General features: G+C 45.2%; 1 protein-coding gene across 1 annotated transcript in view; it reads left to right on the top strand.

Annotated features, from left to right (window-relative positions):
* The first annotated feature begins 17,206 nt into the window (after positions 1-17,206).
* The window catches only part of LOC144721071 (uncharacterized), a 120,288-nt gene continuing 117,351 nt past the window's right edge, over positions 17,207-20,143 (top strand). Inside the window, exon 1 of the mRNA XM_078598405.1 lies at positions 17,207-17,382. The gene's annotated coding sequence lies outside the window, so the exon portion shown is untranslated. The remainder of the gene's footprint in view (positions 17,383-20,143) is intronic.

The raw sequence follows: 20,143 nt of genomic DNA, 5'->3' as shown, positions 1-20,143 counted from the left end.
ATTCCCTTAGTTCCGCCCACCGACCCTATCGCCCGCGCGATTGGTCAAGAGCGTCCCTCGTGATCAAGGGTGGGGGCGGGTCTCGTTTGATGGGAGGGCCGGGCCCCACCCTCAAACCCCCCACCCTCCACCCCCCACCCCCCACACCCTCCAACCCCCCCCACAACCTCCAACCGCCCCCGCCCCACCCTCCCACCCTCCACTCCCTACCCGCCAACCCCCCATACGCGGCCGCCGCCCATGCCGAGGCGCGATTGGCTAAGGCAACCACGTGGTTTGGGTGTGGCAATATGGGTGACGTCGGCGTTCCGCTTCGTCAAACACCCGTGCCGACAGACGATTGGCTGAGCGCGCGCCGCGTGGTCCCAGTGGCTGGGTGACCCGCATAACGATAAATAGCTGGGGGGGGGGGGTTTCAAGCCAGGTTAGTGTCTGTGTTGTTGGCCGACTGGTTTGCATCACATTATGTTTCTAAGATCTGTTGCGTTTCTCGTCTCCCATCTTCTTGTTGCATTTGCTTACGTGCAGTTTGCCGTTCTCTATGTGCTATGTACGTGGTGTCTCCCTGTGTGTTCCCTCGCTATATGTTTCACCCCATTTCCACCTGATGATGAGCGCTTGTGTTGCGTTCAAAACGTCGTGATTTATTTTAATTTATTTAAAATGTATTTTATTTCTACATACGTGACTCATCGAAAAAAAACAATGAGTATAATTTCTGCAGCCAAGAAAGCTTCAATCCTAGATCATCAGCATGTCATCTGTAGATGTGCTTGCCATTCTTCCACAGTGACCTCGTCTCGACTCTCTGATATTGTGAGAATTTCATCATCGCTTGCAGCTAGGATTGGCATCTTTTCCCGTCCCCCTCCTGATGCCAGGGAAAATGGGCGAAGCTCAGAACTTTGGCTCATGCAACTGCAATGACTGCTTTGGGTAAACAGTCCAGACTCCAGACCTTCCCAGAGATGATGGAGGTGAATGTGACAGGCCCACTCCGACTGTCTACAACATCCCACTTTGAAGAATGAGGCTTACCGCAGCCTTCACTCGGAGGTTCAGAGAGCTGTACAGTGCTGGTAGGATGAATGGTGGTCCTGGGTTGCTGAGGAAATGTAAATGCCTTGGTCGCTTACGATCACAAATCACTAATTCCATCAAAAGAGTTACTTGCAGAGCAACACCAATTACCATCCTTAAGGGAAAGAATGGTGAGCCAATCTCTGACCTCCAGGAGGGGAGGGGAAATCCCTCAGCCCAGATAACATCGTGGAGCAAGGTGGAGATGGCCCTGCTGGGGCTGCCGTGCATCAAATATTTGAGTAAGTAGCCACCCCACGTGAGTGGCTGGCTGATGTGCCATTTTTATTGAGGAAGTACGGAAAGCGATCCAGAGACTGAGACCAGGAAAAGTGCGGTGCAGAGATGATCTCCCAAGAAAATGTATGAGGGAGGGTTGCGTTTGCAGAATGCCCTATATGACAATCACAACTACCTGGATCACAGGGTGGGTTCCGCAGGTTGGGAAGGATTCCCTGGTGGCCCTCTTTAAGAAGGTTGGCCGTACTGATTGTAACAACCGCCGGGACATCTCCCTTCTCAATGTGCAATGGAAATGACCTGGCTGAACGAACACATAAGGTCGCACTCATTACACACAAAGTGCTTGCCACAAATGAACCATAATACCTTGATGATCACGTCAAGAAGCATAAACCATCACGCGAACTCCGGTCATCCTCACAGTGGCTTTTGGCTCGCCACAGAACAAAGACGGCTACTGCATCGCGCACTTTCAGGTGCGCTTCTGCGGCCGTCTGGAACGCTCTTCCGATATTAGGAAGACACTGGAGCTATGCACTTTTAAGTAATCTAGATTGAAAACGAAGTTCTTTCTAACCGTGCTTTTTGTGTTTAGTTTGTCGTTCGTCCCTCCGCACCTCCGATTGGCACGGTTGGCTACGTACGGTGCGAAAGAACGTCAACACACAGTAAAATACACACACGGGACGTGGGGGTCAGAGACCGCGATGCCGCGGGGCCCCCTCCTGGAGCCGGTGCCGCGCTGGGCCACCGCCAGGGGCCGCTCGAGGCGATCCGCGTGGGGCCGTGGGGACCAACGGGGCGCGCGCCACGCAGGGGCGCACTTTGAGTGCCACGTTGTGGCGATTGGAGCATTGCTACGCTGCGCGAAATTCAAAGCGCTGCGGTCCGCGGCTCCATCAAAGGAGGAGGATTAGCAAAAGGACACGAGCGCTAAACTCACGAAGCCCTCTCGCCGTGGCCCCAGATCTCGACATTTAGCCCCTGGCCATATTGGCCATGCGTAACAATAGTACTGTATTCCTCAATACTTCATAAAAAAAATGCGTTTTTAGGCGTTTATATAAAAAAGATTGTGTGACTAGCGCGAGGTTAATGGTCGGTGGTTGTGGTGGAGGAGGCTCGTGAAGGACGCTCCTGGTCAGTCAGAGGCAGTCGCCCTCCAACAACAACGACTGGCAGAGGAGCGACGCTCACATCAACGAGCGGAGCACCGCGCGGCTAAACAGCACAGCTGGTGCATCTGCCGGTCATCTTAGTCAACCCATGGCACCTGGGTCAGTCCCATGACCTTCTGGCAGCAATCCTTGGACACTTCACGTGGCCTCAAAGTGCACCTGGCCGTGGTGACGTCACCGTCACTTCGTGGCGACTGGCGGGTGTGGTGGTGGTGGTTACTCATGGTAGTGGTGGTGTTCCCGGTTCCTGCGATATTGCTTGTGGTTGTGATCAATCGGTGGTTGCTGATAAATAAACGTTCCCAAAGACAAACGCGTGTTTAAAAAAAAAAATTAGAGTCCAAAAGTTTGGAATTTTTGGTCGAACTTGTATACATAGATGATATGTATTAGAATCGTGGAGTAACATGTAACCCTTTACAGCAAATACAAAAACGACAGGATCGAACAATCGCCGATTTTGGGACACTTCTACGGACTCAAAATTTGTTGAAAAATAAACACTTAGATTACATTAAAAGACACGGAATATATATCAGAAACCCCAATTAATGGAGACTCGTGCAATGCCAGAAACATGCGTTTAGAGTATTTACCTGCTACAAAAAAAATAGCCACATGATAAGCCACTTCGTTGAGTTAAACTTTGTGGCCAGGTCGCTTCTGAAAAACAGCTACAAAGCTCTGTAGGCCTTACCTAGTAAAATAAAAACGATATAGTTTAAATAGCGTGAGTTAGCATCACCACTGCCTTTAGGTAGCGACCTCCGGTGGCAAGAGCCGGGATCCCATCGCTGTCGGTATCACGTTTATGACGGTGCTAGAGCGAGGCTGCCAAAATACTTGCCAATGGCTTCGTGAATAGCAACTCACAACATCTCTATCCGAGTTTGGAAGCCACGCAGCGGCTTGAGGTGAAGCCCAATGGGCCGCCGCTGCTTCCGTTGAATTTGTGAAGTTGGCAGTGGTTCGCATTGTGCCCCATCGCTCACAATGCCCTCTGATTAGCATTGTGCCCCATGGTTCACAATGCCCTCTATGGTTCGCCATGTGTGCTCTGCGGTTTGGGGCCTCTGCAGTGGCATTGATTTGTTCCACTTGTGAACGTGGGTGACCAGATTTGGCCATTCCTCACGGTCCGGTGCTGCTACCATCAACCTCACTCGTGCAGTGAGCTGAACTCATTACGCGCCATGGCCACGACCGTGGTAATTCCTCTCGGACGCGCTCTTCTCTCCATTGGCTGCCAATTGGCCACCAGTCTAGTCCACCTGCCGTCATCGCATATAACGAGTGTGCCCAGGCCAATCAATATCCATTATTCACAAAATAGCATTCACATCTTGGACACCGGTTGGTATCCATTATATGGTCGCAATGTCTCGCCATGGTGTTGTTTCCTCTTGCAAACACACTCATCGTTTGTTGAAATACAATGTATATTAAATATATTTTTCGTCGCATTCAGAGTACATCAAAAAGAAGGCTAAACATGTCTAAGTTTATGGATATTAATGAAATTAAAGAAAATCCTAATACTGAGGGGCGTAAAGGTCGTGTAAATTTTAATTATTATTTTCGCTTGTTAACCGGGGAAAAAAACCTAACCGAATCTTAACTCTTTATCAGGAGGGCCCTTCCAAGCTTTCCCAGTAGGGGGCGATGTTCCTCCAGTGTGCATTGCTAATTGAGTCGTTTTCTGGTAAATTTCTTCGTTTGAATCTTCGGCCAATCACCTTCAATCTTTACTGAGTTTCTATAAAGTGAGCTCTGGTAAAGCAGCTTGGAGAGATACATTATTGGAATTAGAGTGAGAGACAAAAAGCATAACATGAATGATGTAATTTATGAAGGTTATTTCTGGAATTTAAATTTAAGAAAAGTACATGGACTTGGGCAGGATACAATGCTAGAAGGGTTGATGACAAAAGGTGAAGAGGAACGATTGAATTAAATCAGCTCGTGAGTAGGTGCTAGGTGGATCACGAGAGATGGAGAAACTATTTAAACTACAACTATTATGAAACTATATATATTTTTTTCCAGGTAAGGCCCACTGAGCTATGAAGCTCCTTTTCAAAAGCGACCTCGCCACAAATGATCGCTCAACGAAGTGGTTTATCACGTGGAAATGTATAGAAGCCAAATAACCTAAATGCATGTTTCTAAATGTGGAGGGAAAACCGGAGGAACCGGAGAACAATCGACACGACCACGGGGGAGAACGTGAAAACTCCAAATATACAGGCGTCGCGGTCGGGATCAAACCAGGCGAGGTAGTTAACATCTCGCCACTGTAGGTTAGAAAAAACCTTCATCCAGTCGTGGATTGATCATGGCTATCCAAATGCACTGCAACACCGTACACGAATGTAAATGCCAGACCACAGTGTATTGAACAACAATTTCAGAGCTATCTATTTTATAGGTGTATTTGTCTTATTTTTCCTGTGAATGTAGTAAAACATTTTTATAGGAAACAGAAATAGGGGTCTCAAATTCCTTACTTCTCTACTTACCCCCTCACAATGTAGTTTGTAACACATTTAATCGTATTAACTCGCGTGAAAATGCAAAGTGTATGTACGGCACATTAAGTGTTTATAAGTACAAGCTGAAACCTGCCCACGTCCGATATATTTTTCTGAGAAGTTACGTGGGAAGGGTGTTTTTCTGGAACAATCGGTGGTGATATAATGGGCGATGAAAGCAGCCAGATATGTGGTGTGTGAGACTGTGCCATGGTCATATGGCTGAGCAATGTATACATTACGCGTTTAGGCTCTTGAGCGTTCACGTGGGTGTTTGCATGGTGGGCGCGTACCGTGGGAGGAGGTTTTTGCGAGTTTGCGCAATTTACCGATACATCAATTGGCATTTGTTTGCCTGCGGGTACATTTCACAATACAACCAGTGCATGTATGACGAGCCACATTTGCTTTTTTATTTAATTATATCACCCCTGTAGATATATCTCCAGTCTCATTGCTACGGAGCAGAAACCATGCTGACCACTGTTACCGGTGTAATATAAATGTGTATATTGTAAAGAGAATCCCACAATAAAAACGTCTCAAGTCTCTGTCAGCGGTCGTGACACAGAGGAAGTGACCACGGAGCGCCCACCAGAAATTCAAACAGGCCTGGAATTCAACACCTCCTCGAGCAACGTGGGGCTATCGAGTGAAGCTCCACGCCTTCTCCACGGATCGTATCCAAGACCTGTGGAATTATTGAACAGAGGGATGGTGTCGTGCCTCCTTCTCCTGTCCTGCTGCGCAGTGTATTCATCGCTGCTGCCCCTGGACACAGGCACATGCAGAAGATCCGCTCTACGTTTTCAATCTCTGAAGTGCCCAGGTCCGCTAATTGCCCATTGTTGCAATTACCGCGCAGAGTTTGATTGAACCTGAGACCGCTGGATTGAAAGTCCAGTGAGCTGACATTAAACAATGGCAGCAACTCTCTATTTTGTATAATACTTCTATTGTCATTAATATGTTCGTCTGAACTAGCGAGTCTCACCCTGACAATGATGAATATTAAATGTTTTACTTTGCATCCTTCAGTTTAATAACAAAAACATTCGACATCACGTGAAATTAAGGGCAAATATGGGAACTGGTGCAATGATAATGTGTCCAGCCAGTCTAGATTTGTATGACTCCAATATAGAAGTTATCTACACAAGAACGCGTATTGATTTAATATTCAAATGCACATGGTGCAAACCTTATGGAGTTCACATTTTAGAACTATTTGTGTTATGAATATCACGGTGGAATAGACGTTGCAAAGAGTTGGTTGTGAGATTCATATACATTTCCTATAGGTGATCATGACAATAGTCATATCGCTCTGCATCAACCCTAGTCCTGTTAATGTATTGGTCAAGATATAAAACATTTAAAACCCAATATACCTGCTCATTGCCAAAGACATGGAATGTGACTGAACTTGTCAAATAGCAGATGTTATTGGATATTTGCTACATTAAGGGGAGCTCAGGGCATTGCAAAAACATCAATTGTTGTAATGTATTTTTGTTTTGTATTCCCCCACATCTACGCTCCCCACCTTCACCAAACTTCACGACCCGTGCGGTGAAGTATGGTCAAATGACACCCACTACCCTCCAGGCATAGACGCCCTCATCTAGCAGTGGATTGACAAAGGGCTGTATATGTATTACATTGGCGATAATTTTTGACATTACTGAATTTAAGTGAACCCAGGCTACACAAAGAATCAGCCCTGCCCTATTTCACAAGAACTTCGCTAATCTGCCATTGTCTCGGCCTCGCTGTGCGCTGCGTTGCACCACTGAGTAGTTAACCTCGCATTCAATAAACCTCCAGAGCCAGGGTGGATATCCGACTCCAACGTATTTAATGAATAGAACGAAGTAAAACTGATGGAAAAACACAGCACAAAATACAAAATCTGTTAATATTTGCAACATCAATACAATGAATGAACACTGCAGCATCGTAACATTGTCTTAGATAACATGAATCTCAACAATAGGTCCTGGATGATCCAGGCACCTACGTTAGCACTGAATAGCTATACAAGAGAATAAGCTACTGTGTTAAATAAGGTCACTTTGTGTAATCACCGTACTGCAGCCTAAATGTACAGTGCTGCATATAACACTGAACTGTGGATGAGATACTTCTTCATGCTTGCTCTAAAAAACGCATTAAAGTTACATGGGCACAAGTCTGGCTCGACTTATCCAACTACAAATAACATTCACAATAATGCAAGTGGCAGGCTTCGTTGTTAACTAGGCCTCATATTCATCGTAACAATTTAACAACATTATAAAGACATTTACAACCTTATAACGGCATTCCCAGTATTATAAAACACAAACGAACTGACAGACAATGCTTCTTAAAGTCCCGCAATGAACAGATGCACCCGTCTTCACTGAGACGCTAATTGTGCCTCCATTTTGTACTCTTTGTAATGGCTGACACCCCTGCCTGGCCTCGTGACTAAAAGACCTTTAACTCGTAACTTCCTGGCACGTGACCAAACTCAACACCGTCCTATCAGGAAGTTCCTGTGTAAACACACCCCCATATCTGCCGTGGGGCAGAACAGTCGTGGAATCTGGGTGTTACGCAAGTGCGGTGTTGCAGCAGGTTTTTGTTTTGTGCTGCTCATTATTGCATTTCCCAACAGAAAATCGCCCACTCTTTTCACACTGTGTGGTTTTCACGAGACGTTAAGATCACTAATGTAGACCATACATTTACTTTATAGGATAATGATCACGTTAATTCCAAAATATCGATGCTGTGTATGAGGACAGGCATTATGAATGTTTAAATGAGCATATTTTCTGCGATCAGAAGGGAACATTCTGCCCTTCCTCAAATACTTTAATGGTACCAACACCTGTGAGGAATTCCAGAAATAAATATACGGCAATCTGCTGGGAATAAATAGCAGAGTGCGAGAAAGTTATACATTCAAGTTTCTCACAGCTTCAATAATAGTGCTGATCCACTGATATGAATTCCATATTCCAATGGCAGGAGCCTGTTACTCAATAGGACAACAACGGAATGATAAATACCTGAGTCAAATTCTGAATGAGATTTTAACTTGCAACTTTCTGATTTTGAGTCATTCACTCTCACCACACGCCACCTCCAATTAGCATGGTTGGCTATGTATGGTGCGGAAGAAGATCAACATACGTACATACGTATCACCTGGTTGGATGCACAGTGTTAAACCACTTTGTTGGAAAGTCAACAGTGGTTGTTCTCCACTGAGAATTCACAATAGGAATTTGGTATCATCGCTGTGATGTCTCCTTCGTATTTGTGGATCGGGGCATTGCGTCGCTATATGTTGTATGGTCTGTTCTGGGTGACCACAGTAGCACGCTGGAGAGATTTAAAATTTCCATTTGTGTATCAGGTATCCGCATCTGCTATGGTTTGTGAAGATGGCGTTTAGGGTGGACCATGAGCTTAGTGAAAGATCAAAGCCAGGGATCTTCAAATGCAAATAGTGAAGGGTGTGAACATTGTCGCGGCAGAGAGAATCGCAGAGCTGCAAACTGAAAATTATAGTTGATTTTTTTCTGCAGAAGATATATTTTATAATATAAACTTGGACATGAAGTCAAAAATATGCAAAACATATTTTATTATTTGTTTCTTTCGGTTAAGTCACGTCTAAAGATAAAATAATAAATTAAATTAAATAATAGAATACGACGTTTCGATTGCAACACAAGCAATCATCATCAGGTATAATGAAATAGCGACATAAAATCTAACCAGAAAACTATAGACAGACATATTAGCAGACAGATATCACCAAGATACATAGCGAGAGCAACACAGGTAACAGAGAGGGGTGATCGTCTCTGTGTGGTGGCCTTAAATAGACAGAGGGGGGGGGGCGGAGGCAGAGAGAGGGAGGAGGGTTAGAGAAAAAATTAGCATATCAATGAGTGGTCAACAGACGTGGTGCTGCGAATGCGATGGCACGGCAAGCAAGCCTGAAAATCAGGAGAAGGACACACTAAAATTAAATAACCTAGTAAAATATCGAAATGTAATGTAATACAACACAGAGGGTCGGTCAACACACAATTAACGCATAGCCTGGTTGATTACGTATTTCAAAGATTGCTAAGTTAGAATTTAAGTGTGAACAATCTAAAGAGAGGACACAGGCAGAGAAAACAAGTCGCCAGAGAGAGAGAAAAAAGATAAGCTTAAAACTTCCCCGTAGAAGTGGTTCAATCTTAATTTTAGAACTTTCGTGACTGCAGGAATTATTATTTGTTTCTTTCGGTTAAGTCACGTCTAAAGATAAAATAATAAATTAAATTAAATAATAGAATACGACGTTTCGATTGCAACACAAGCAATCATCATCAGGTATAATGAAATAGCGACATAAAATCTAACCAGAAAACTATAGACAGACATATTAGCAGACAGATATCACCAAGATACATAGCGAGAGCAACACAGGTAACAGAGAGGGGTGATCGTCTCTGTGTGGTGGCCTTAAATAGACAGAGGGGGGCGGAGGCAGAGAGAGGGAGGAGGGTTAGAGAAAAAAATAGCATATCAATGAGTGGTCAACAGACGTGGTGCTGCGAATGCGATGGCACGGCAAGCAAGCCTGAAAATCAGGAGAAGGACACACTAAAATTAAATAACCTAGTAAAATATCGAAATGTAATGTAATACAACACAGAGGGTCGGTCAACACACAATTAACGCATAGCCTGGTTGATTACGTATTTCAAAGATTGCTAAGTTAGAATTTAAGTGTGAACAATCTAAAGAGAGGACACAGGCAGAGAAAACAAGTCGCCAGAGAGAGAGAAAAAAGATAAGCTTAAAACTTCCCCGTAGAAGTGGTTCAATCTTAATTTTAGAACTTTCGTGACTGCAGGAATTATTATTAATTTAATTTATTATTTTATCTTTAGACGTGACTTAACCGAAAGAAACAAATAATAATTCCTGCAGTCACGAAAGTTCTAAAATTAAGATTGAACCCCTTCTACGGGGAAGTTTTAAGCTTATCTTTTTTCTCTCTCTCTGGCGACTTGTTTTCTCTGCCTGTGTCCTCTCTTTAGATTGTTCACACTTAAATTCTAACTTAGCAATCTTTGAAATACGTAATCAACCAGGCTATGCGTTAATTGTGTGTTGACCGACCCTCTGTGTTGTATTACATTACATTTCGATATTTTACTAGGTTATTTAATTTTAGTGTGTCCTTCTCCTGATTTTCAGGCTTGCTTGCCGTGCCATCGCATTCGCAGCACCACGTCTGTTGACCACTCATTGATATGCTAATTTTTTCTCTAACCCTCCTCCCTCTCTCTGCCTCCGCCCCCCCCCCTCTGTCTATTTAAGGCCACCACACAGAGACGATCACCCCTCTCTGTTACCTGTGTTGCTCTCGCTATGTATCTTGGTGATATCTGTCTGCTAATATGTCTGTCTATAGTTTTCTGGTTAGATTTTATGTCGCTATTTCATTATACCTGATGATGATTGCTTGTGTTGCAATCGAAACGTCGTATTCTATTATTTAATTTAATTTATTATTTTATCTTTAGACGTGACTTAACCGAAAGAAACAAATAATAATTCCTGCAGTCACGAAAGTTCTAAAATTAAGATTGAACCACTTCTACGGGGAAGTTTTAAGCTTATCTTTTTTCTCTCTCTCTGGCGACTTGTTTTCTCTGCCTGTGTCCTCTCTTTAGATTGTTCACACTTAAATTCTAACTTAGCAATCTTTGAAATACGTAATCAACCAGGCTATGCGTTAATTGTGTGTTGACCGACCCTCTGTGTTGTATTACATTACATTTCGATATTTTACTAGGTTATTTAATTTTAGTGTGTCCTTCTCCTGATTTTCAGGCTTGCTTGCCGTGCCATCGCATTCGCAGCACCACGTCTGTTGACCACTCATTGATATGCTAATTTTTTCTCTAACCCTCCTCCCTCTCTCTGCCTCCGCCCCCCCCCTCTGTCTATTTAAGGCCACCACACAGAGACGATCACCCCTCTCTGTTACCTGTGTTGCTCTCGCTATGTATCTTGGTGATATCTGTCTGCTAATATGTCTGTCTATAGTTTTCTGGTTAGATTTTATGTCGCTATTTCATTATACCTGATGATGATTGCTTGTGTTGCAATCGAAACGTCGTATTCTATTATTTAATTTAATTTATTATTTTATCTTTAGACGTGACTTAACCGAAAGAAACAAATAATAATTCCTGCAGTCACGAAAGTTCTAAAATTAAGATTGAACATATTTTACTTAGACTTATATGGCAGATTTTCACTATTTGGGTCTTAGAATCTCCATAATATGCGATTTTATCGCAGAATTCTTCAGCCACTAGTCACGTGCCCGCGCTTCCCCTGTATTTGGAACTTTCTTTGTGGATCAATGGGGGTTTGTGGCAAGGCTGATTGCTACCGTAATCCACGGCACCTGCGTTGGCTGTAGATCACAGATCATGGGTGCACCACGGGTTCTGGTTCCCCATCCCATCACGATATGGTTTTTCTTTCTCATCACAGATTATTGGAGTTCAGCTGCAATCAGGAGGGGTGAAGCTGTCGCCTTTCAATTACTTACAGCACTGCTGGTGGCAGGGCCTCCTCCACTCGAGATTATTTTAAGCCTCCTCTTCCTTTCTAGATTTGAAGCTTTCGTGACTACAAGGATTCATACTCTTAGTTCTTTCGGTAAAGTCACGTAGGTAAAAAATGAAATTAAAATTAATTAAAATTGCTGGCCAAACGTGGTGGAAGAAGAGGTGGTCATTACTCAAAATTTTCCCCATCACCACACCCGACAAACTGTGGTGTTCACATTGATACTGCGGGTGGACAGAGGTGGAGTGATTTAATAAACTTGCCCATTGTTACAACTGCCGTGTCGCCGGGAAATTGTACCGGTGACCTCTGGATTGCAAGTCCGGTGCGCTAACCATTACGCCACAGACGTTTGTCTTTGCGTAAGTTACACAGATGAGAGCAAGCCTCTAATAGATATTTGTCAGCGGAAGCTGGAGTGGTGAAATGAGGAATTCCCTACGACCCTGAACATAGCTGAAAACGGTTAAAGGGAAGGTCTTTGGTATTGTGGGTAAGAAAGGAGTTGCACAATATACGATTTGTAAACGTCAAGTTGGTTGACAGTGCATTTGTTTATAGCAGGCTATATCGAATACTCTGATTGTCTCAGTCTAGAAATGCTCATGCAGAAAGAGACTTTCATACAGAAGATACAAAAATGCAGATTCTGTGTATCCAGTTTGTTGGCCATCTATATCAGTGGCACCCTTTTCCCGTCCTCTCGCTATTGCCCACCACCAGAATTTCCCCGCGATCACCTCCTTCGGCAAAGTCGTTCCCTCTCACTATCATTCCCTGCTCAATCCACACTGTTCTACGCGTTAGAAAGCTGCACATCGCTGGGCGGCAACCGCGAGCTGGAGAGACGTCCAAGGGCCCTCCTTGTGGCCATTGTGCATCACAGAGAGATTTGTGACGCACGCAGGCACCGCTTATGGGTTTGCATAGAGAGGGGGAGCCCTGCAGGCAGGGTCTTCGGTAACGCTGCGTTCATGCGTGTTGGGCGGCCGTGCTTTGTTGTCTTTCTCTTTTGCATCGTGCGCTTTGTAATCACCCCTGGTGCTGGATGTCATTCTGAGACAATGGTTGATATTCTGTGGTCATTGAAAGACTTCAATTTACACGTGTATTGGGAGTCGGTGTGGTCTTATTTATGGATGTATTATGTTCTTCAATTCTAAATCCGCATCCCGTTGGCGAGATTTATAAACTTTGAGATGTGACGAGGTCTTACATAATTGATAGGAACAACACCTTAGATAACGAGACTGTGATAGTAATTGTATAAACATGATTTATTATTAAGAGATATCTACACGACAACCAATGGTTTGTCCTCAGTGAAAGATTATTGTCGTACTGTTTATCTACAGCAAGTTAAGACGTCGTCACATTTAGATGCGATACGTATAAACATTGATTGTTCTTGTTACATTATGCTACGTGAACAAATGCCGAGAGGGGACATTCACTTTTACTTGCATTACCCCAAGTAATGCACATTCAAAGATTCTCCGCTCAACCCATCGTAAGTGTCCTATCGCTTTGTCAGATTCCCAGCTCAAATCTGCGCCATTCAACAAAATTGCCACCTGGCTGACAAGTGATCGGAGCGTTCAGACACAGAGTCTTACACCTGCAAATTTCTGAATGTGATAGTTGCTGCCCATGGTAGCTGCGGATAAAATAAGCTGTCGTATATATTACACTGTACTTAGGCTGCACGCATTCTTGCTATGCATAATAGTTCTGTTGACAGGAATATAGTTTTTAAGAGTATTTCAGATCGTTGGCAACATTAAGGTTCATGAAACCCAAATGAAAGGCATTTACATATACAGTATACCGCAAAAAGCCAAGAAGATGCAGTTTATTTTTGTCATATTTTTTCATGAAAATACAGTCTCTGATTTAATAATTATGTTTAGATCATATTCTCTCCTCTGGATTGTCAGAATCTGTCCTATCCAATAAAGTGCATCCAATATACTTTACAGCAATAACACTGGGTCTGATCTCAATCAAAACCAATCGTGCATCATCGATAGGTTAATTACGCTCAGCTCATTATGATATATAAAAAGTAGTACTCTGAAAGTGCACATATTTACAGTCAAGCATTCACTTCGGATCACGTGCTCATGTTTGAACTCAACACTGGGGTGCGGCTGCTGAGTTCAATTTCAGCAGCACCACTATACTGACGTCGGTGTGCAGAGCCAATGTTTGCTTTTATTAACAAGAAGCCGACGGGTTACAGCTCATGGCGATAAAGTGACTTGCGAGAATCTTGTGTAACTCCGAATGTCGTTTTCTTCACGGTGGAGTCACGATTTTGGCGTGGGAGGATGTGTGAGGAATTGATTCGTATCATTTAAACACTCATGGGCACGCCAGCTTGAAATATATTGTAAAGGAAAACATAAAGGTCAATCAGTGCTGAATTGTCGACTCTATTATTGCATCATTCCCCCCCTCCTCCAACTCTCTCGTTGACGGTTGCTTATTGAAAGCGTCCTTCGCTTAAAAAAAAGACTTCATGCGGGCATGCACATTCGTGAGTCACACTGTCCAAGCCACACACACGGCAGGGTTGATACCTGCAAAGACGACACGCACCACGCAGGGACAACGTCGCCCTTCGCCGTGAGATGCAGTGAGTTCAGCGGAGGAGACAGAACTCCGTCTGGCCGGTGGAAGGGTTTCGCGATTATATCTCCCACATATGGAACGACCTCCCAGACACACTTTAAACGTGCCACCTACCAGTCTCAACTTATTTAAATCTGTAATGAAAACCTACTCGCACAAGACTCACCATTGTGAACGTTCGAGTATGTTCTTTGTGAATATTCTGTATCAACTGGTGGTATAAATGTGTGCTGTATATATTTTACATTTAAATATTATGGCGCACGTGTCATTACGTGTTTGCTATGTACAGACTGTGTCATGTAGCCCGCATGCCCAGCCACCGCATGCCTGAACGGCTTTTGTTCGGCCGGATAGAGGGGGCTAAACGGGTGCTGAACAAACTAGAGAAGAGATGGAGCGATGTGGTAGAAGTGGATGTGGAGCTGTGTGGACTTTTCGATGACTGGTAGCAGCGGTGTCAAGATCGGGCTCTGTGGGGGAGGCTCGTGAAGGACACTACTGGGCAGTTGGAGGCAGTCGCCCTCCAGCAACAACGGAGGGCAGAGGAGGCAAGTTGGTACAGTAGAGGGCACATGTGATGCATCGGCCAGTCATCTCAGTCAGTCGACTCATGGCACTTGGGTCTACCCCATGACCTCCTGCAAGCGGGCGTTCGACACTTCACGTGGCCTCAACGTGCACACAGCCTGGCACAAGCGCCGTGGTGACGTCACCGCCACCTAGTGGCGAATGGCGGTTGATGGTGTTGTTATCTACAGGGACATTCAGGCAAGATACGCCAAGAAATAAATATGTATTAAACATCTAAGGTGAATGGGCTTCTTTATGGTGATGTCATGGTTATTGTGCTCTGGCTTCCTGAGTTCGAGTCCCAGCTATGGTGAGTGATATCTGACCCCGGTCCCACCCCCACCTTCTCAATTTCACACCGATAAAATTGGTGAAGTATGGTCAAACTAACCCCATGACCGACACATGTAGGAGTGGCCTTCATCCGGCAGTGGAATGAAAAGAGGGCGGTAGATTGAAATTATAGTAACATGTGTTGCCTAATAAAATCCATAGTTATTGCAATGCAGAAACAATTTTAGGGTACGTGTAATAAATGAGTGGCATTGGCCATGCAATACAAACTATTAACCATATAATAAACCACTGTAGTCTGCGCTCCTTCAACGGAGGAGGTGGAACACCTCCTCTCGTGGCGAGCAGACATTGACATTGGCATCTAGCTTCTGAACAAATTGCCATTCGCAAGATCATGAATGAAACTGTCACTATTTGGACAACAACAGGACAATTAAACGTGTGTTGTTCGGGGAAACGGAAGGAACATGAAAGAGGGGAAGACCCAACAGAGAATGGTTTGGCGACATAAGAGACTGGTGACAAAAATATGTGCACTCGAGCATATTGGAACAAGACAGAGGAAAATGGAAACAAAATGACGAAATGCGCAGTGGATAGCTCCGGGCTCTCTGCCCATGGATCGTGACGACGACGACGATGATGTAATTAACGAACATCATTGTTTTGATTTAAAGCTTTCGTGACTGAAGGATTCATATCCTTGGTTCTTTCGGTAAAGTCACGTAGAAGGGAAATAATAAAATAATATGTTTTATATTAATATTATTTTATTATTTCCCTTCTACGTGACTTTACCGAAAGAACCAATAATATGAACATCATTGTATTTTTCCAGCATCGTATAATCGCCACACCCATTGTGTAGTGTTGTTGCACAATGCACAGATCACGAGACAGGTAATTCACATTAGTCACGTCACGTGGACAAACCAGGAATGTTGATGCAAGCCAGCAACAAAGTTCGCCGAAGGCCATGAGACACGCCTCGCAAGTGTCGAGAGCTCCATGTGAATGTGCCACCACGTTCACAAAAACATAGGCGCACATCCGTGCCGGATTAAGCTCGTGCGGGTCCTGTGGCATATAAAGGGGCCCTAAATAAAAAAACAACACACATGAATATTAAAACATAGCAAACTAACAGTATTTTTTATTAGCTATGCAGCCAGATAAATACAATAAATCGCTAACCTCAAACACCCAGTCGTTCATAAAAGTTGAAGGCAGTATAGTACTATAGTAATAGAGCAAGTGCAGAATCACTGAACCGGAATTGATAGCTTGAAAGCATTTAGCGCGGGGCCCTTGACAGTGCGGGGCCCGTAGCTACTACATATGTAGCTACTTTTGCAACTGGGATAATCCGGCACTGGCGCACATACAAACAGGGTGGCCACGAAGGCCCTTTGGCAAGTTGGGGTTCCGGCGCATTATGCCCTCGCAATGCTGGACATATTTCATTCAGGAATTCAGTGGACGATGGGTTGGGAGAGGATCTGATACGACGTAGCCCAAGACCTGACGTGAAGAATACCTCACACTGATGATTGACAAACATCGTGGGAACTCAGAGCAGCTGAGTCAAGAATCCGCTCCGCGTGCTGAGAATGGAGAGCAACACACATATACTCCCCGCGTAGCCGTCAACAGCAGCTCCTCTGAAGACTGGCATAGCAGAGGGCGTGGGTGGCAAGCACCACGCCCGGCCGCCTTTGCATCCCTGGTGGCGATGTTTACACACCGTACCAGGTATTATTTTAAGGCTGAGCCGACCTAGGGGAGGTCTAGGATCGGTTCAGATAATTGTCGCTGGTGTTGGCTGTGAGCGGGAATCGAACCCGGGTCGCCGGGTTCATAGCGCAGCGCGGCGCTAACCGCTACACCACCGCTCCCCACAGACACACACACACCCCCACGCACGCACGCACACTCACGCGTACAGGTGCGGCCACGGGGCTTCCGTGGTCTCCACGTCACGCGCACGGGACCTGTCCCCCCGCAAGGGTGGAGTGGGGTGGGGGCATCGCGCACAACACCTGGGCCGAGACCCCCACGCGCTCACTCGGTGTGAGCAGCACGATGCGAGCACGGCGAGTGTGACTGCGAGAGCGTGGTGGACACAGAGTACACAGAGCACTCACTCACACACACACTCACTCAATCTCAGCGAGGGAGAGACGTCTACCGCGCCGCGTGAGGTGAGATGCTCGTACACACGGCGACGTTGCGCCGTCTCTGTGGCGTTGCAGATGAATTCATTGTGGTGGTAAAGGGCGAGTCGCGTCGGTGAGCGAATGTGAACTGCTCGAGCAGGTTTGTTGCAGAGTCGAGATGTCACGTGTGCGCCTGTGGGTTGTAGCTGCCCGTGCCGCAGAGGAGGCGATTGCAACTGATTTCAGCGCGCCTATGATGTCGATAGGCGCGCATTATCATATTTTTATTGTCATCTTCAAAGTCTCTCTCGGTAGTCAATGCCAGGTAGTCTGTTTTGATGAGAGGAAAATATAGTTGGATTGACAGTCCTTGTAGATAGATGCTGCATTTTAAATGAATGTTGTAAATATCTTCTCATGCACAACGGTAATTGTACTTTACGGCTTTATTTATATCTGAGTACGTGATGATTTATTTTAGGGTTACTCACGGGCAATGAAAGGTTACATTTCTTAGCTTTCTTACTCTGTTGTGTTTTTTTACATCGTATGTCATCATCGACACGGCGTGAGGGGGGCCTTTAGCCAACAATTAAAATCAACACACTCGTTAATAACACTGCCTTAAAATGATATATAATCGGTGACGTTTCAGGCAATGTGCATCTATACAGCACTTAGGGAGGCAAGAGTGGTACCCCACTCTCTGGCACCTATGCCTCTGTGTGCTGTGAAGAAGGACCAGTGCCTAAAACGTCACCGAGTGTATACTTTTATATTTAGGATTTATTCACAAATATGTGTAGATTGTTTTTGTTATGTGCTTATGCACCACTGCCAATTCAGTATCACCAAATAGTATGTTTTACCCAACAATGAATTGACAAAGTATTTACTCAGGCAGACACCATTTCAACTAGAGTTAACATCAGTTGACATATACACAGGTAAACAAAAAACGGCCTTGGAATAGGATTTTGCAATGCGGGTTGACTTGAAAACACATTTTGAGATGGATCTTACCGCAAACATTACTCCAACCCACATTCAAAATCTAAGTTCACACCGCCACCACCAACTCAATATGATTAAGCGAATCCCACACCTAAGCGACCATTGCAGTACGGCACCAATTGGCGCGGAATATCCATAATACAGGTTGGTTTTGGGTTAGATCGTGTAAATATATTAATTTGTCCTTAACGGTATTGGTCGCGAAAGCCTCCGTGTTAAACTAACGTGGAATATGTATCGGCTTGAACTGGACTGCCCAACGAGTTAATAAGCGCGGCCGTTAATTATTTAACGCGTGAGATGTTAACTCCCTCGCTTGGTATACAGGAGGTCGTGGGTTAAATCCCGACCCTGACGCCTGCTGTGTATTTGGAGTTTGCGTGTCTCTCTCTCATCATCATCACGGTCGCTCGGAGATGTTAACTCCATCCCCTGGTATAAAGAAGGTCGTGGGTTAAATTCCGACCCTTGACGCCTGCTGTGTATTTGGAGTTTGCGTGTCTCTCTCTCATCACCATCACGAATGCTCGGAGATGTTAACTCCCACGCCTGGGATACAGGAGGTCGTGGGTTCTATCCAGACCCTGACGCCTGCTGTGTATTTGGAGTTTGCGTGTCTCTCCCTCATCATCATCACGGTGGCTCGGAGATGTTAACTCCATCGCCTGGTATACAGGAGGTCGTGGGTTCTATCCCGACCCTGACGCCTGCTGTGTATTTGGAGTTTGCGTCTCTCTCTCTCTCATCATCATCACGGTGACTAGGAGATGTTAACTCCCTCGCTTGGTATACAGGAGGTCGTGGGTTCTATCCAGACCCTGACGCCTGCTGTGTATTTGGAGTTTGCGTGTCTCTCCCTCATCATCATCATGGTGGCTCGGAGATGTTAACTCCATCGCCTGGTATACAGGAGGTCGTGGGTTCTATCCCGACCCTGACGCCTGCTGTGTATTTGGAGTTTGCGTCTCTCTCTCTCTCATCATCATCACGGTGACTAGGAGATGTTAACTACCTCGCCTGGTATACAGGAGGTCGTGGGTTCTATCCCGACCCTGACGCCTGCTGTGTATTTGGAGTTTGCGTGTCTCTCTCTCATCATCATCACGGTGACTAGGAGATGTTAACTCCCTCGCTTGGTATACAGGAGGTCGTGGGTTCTATCCCGACCCTGACGCCTGCTGTGTATTTGGAGTTTGCGTGTCTCTCTCGCATCATCATCACGGTGACTAGGAGATGTTAACTACCTCGCTTGGTATACAGGAGGTCGTGGGTTCTATCCCGACCCTGACGCCTGCTGTGTATTTGGAATTTGCGTGTCTCTCTCGCATCATCATCACGGTGACTAGGAGATGTTAACTCCCTCGCTTGGTATACAGGAGGTCGTGGGTTCTATCCCGACCCTGACGCCTGCTGTGTATTTGGAGTTTGCGTGTCTCTCTCGCATCATCATCACGGTGACTAGGAGATGTTACCTCCCTCGCTTGGTATACAGGAGGTCGTGGGTTCTATCCCGACCCTGACGCCTGCTGTGTATTTGAAGTTTGCGTGTTCTCCGCGTGGTCACGCACATTTTTCTCCGGGTCCTCCGGGTTTCCCCTCCACATTTTTCAACACGCGTTTAGAGTATTTGGCTGATATACATTTCCACGTGATAAGCCACTTCGTTGAGCTATCATTTGTGGCCGGGTCGCTTCTGAAATACAGCTGTATAGCTTAGTGGGCCTTACCTGGTAAATTTTAAAATAGTTACGTTTTTAGTTTAGTTTAGATTGAGTTTTGTTTGAGTAAACCG

The sequence above is a fragment of the Lampetra planeri genome, chromosome 10 (genome assembly GCF_965212315.1).
Source record: "Lampetra planeri chromosome 10, kcLamPlan1.2.h2, whole genome shotgun sequence".
Classification (NCBI taxonomy): Eukaryota; Metazoa; Chordata; class Hyperoartia; order Petromyzontiformes; family Petromyzontidae; genus Lampetra; species Lampetra planeri.
This window is presented reverse-complemented; position numbering and strand designations above follow the sequence as displayed.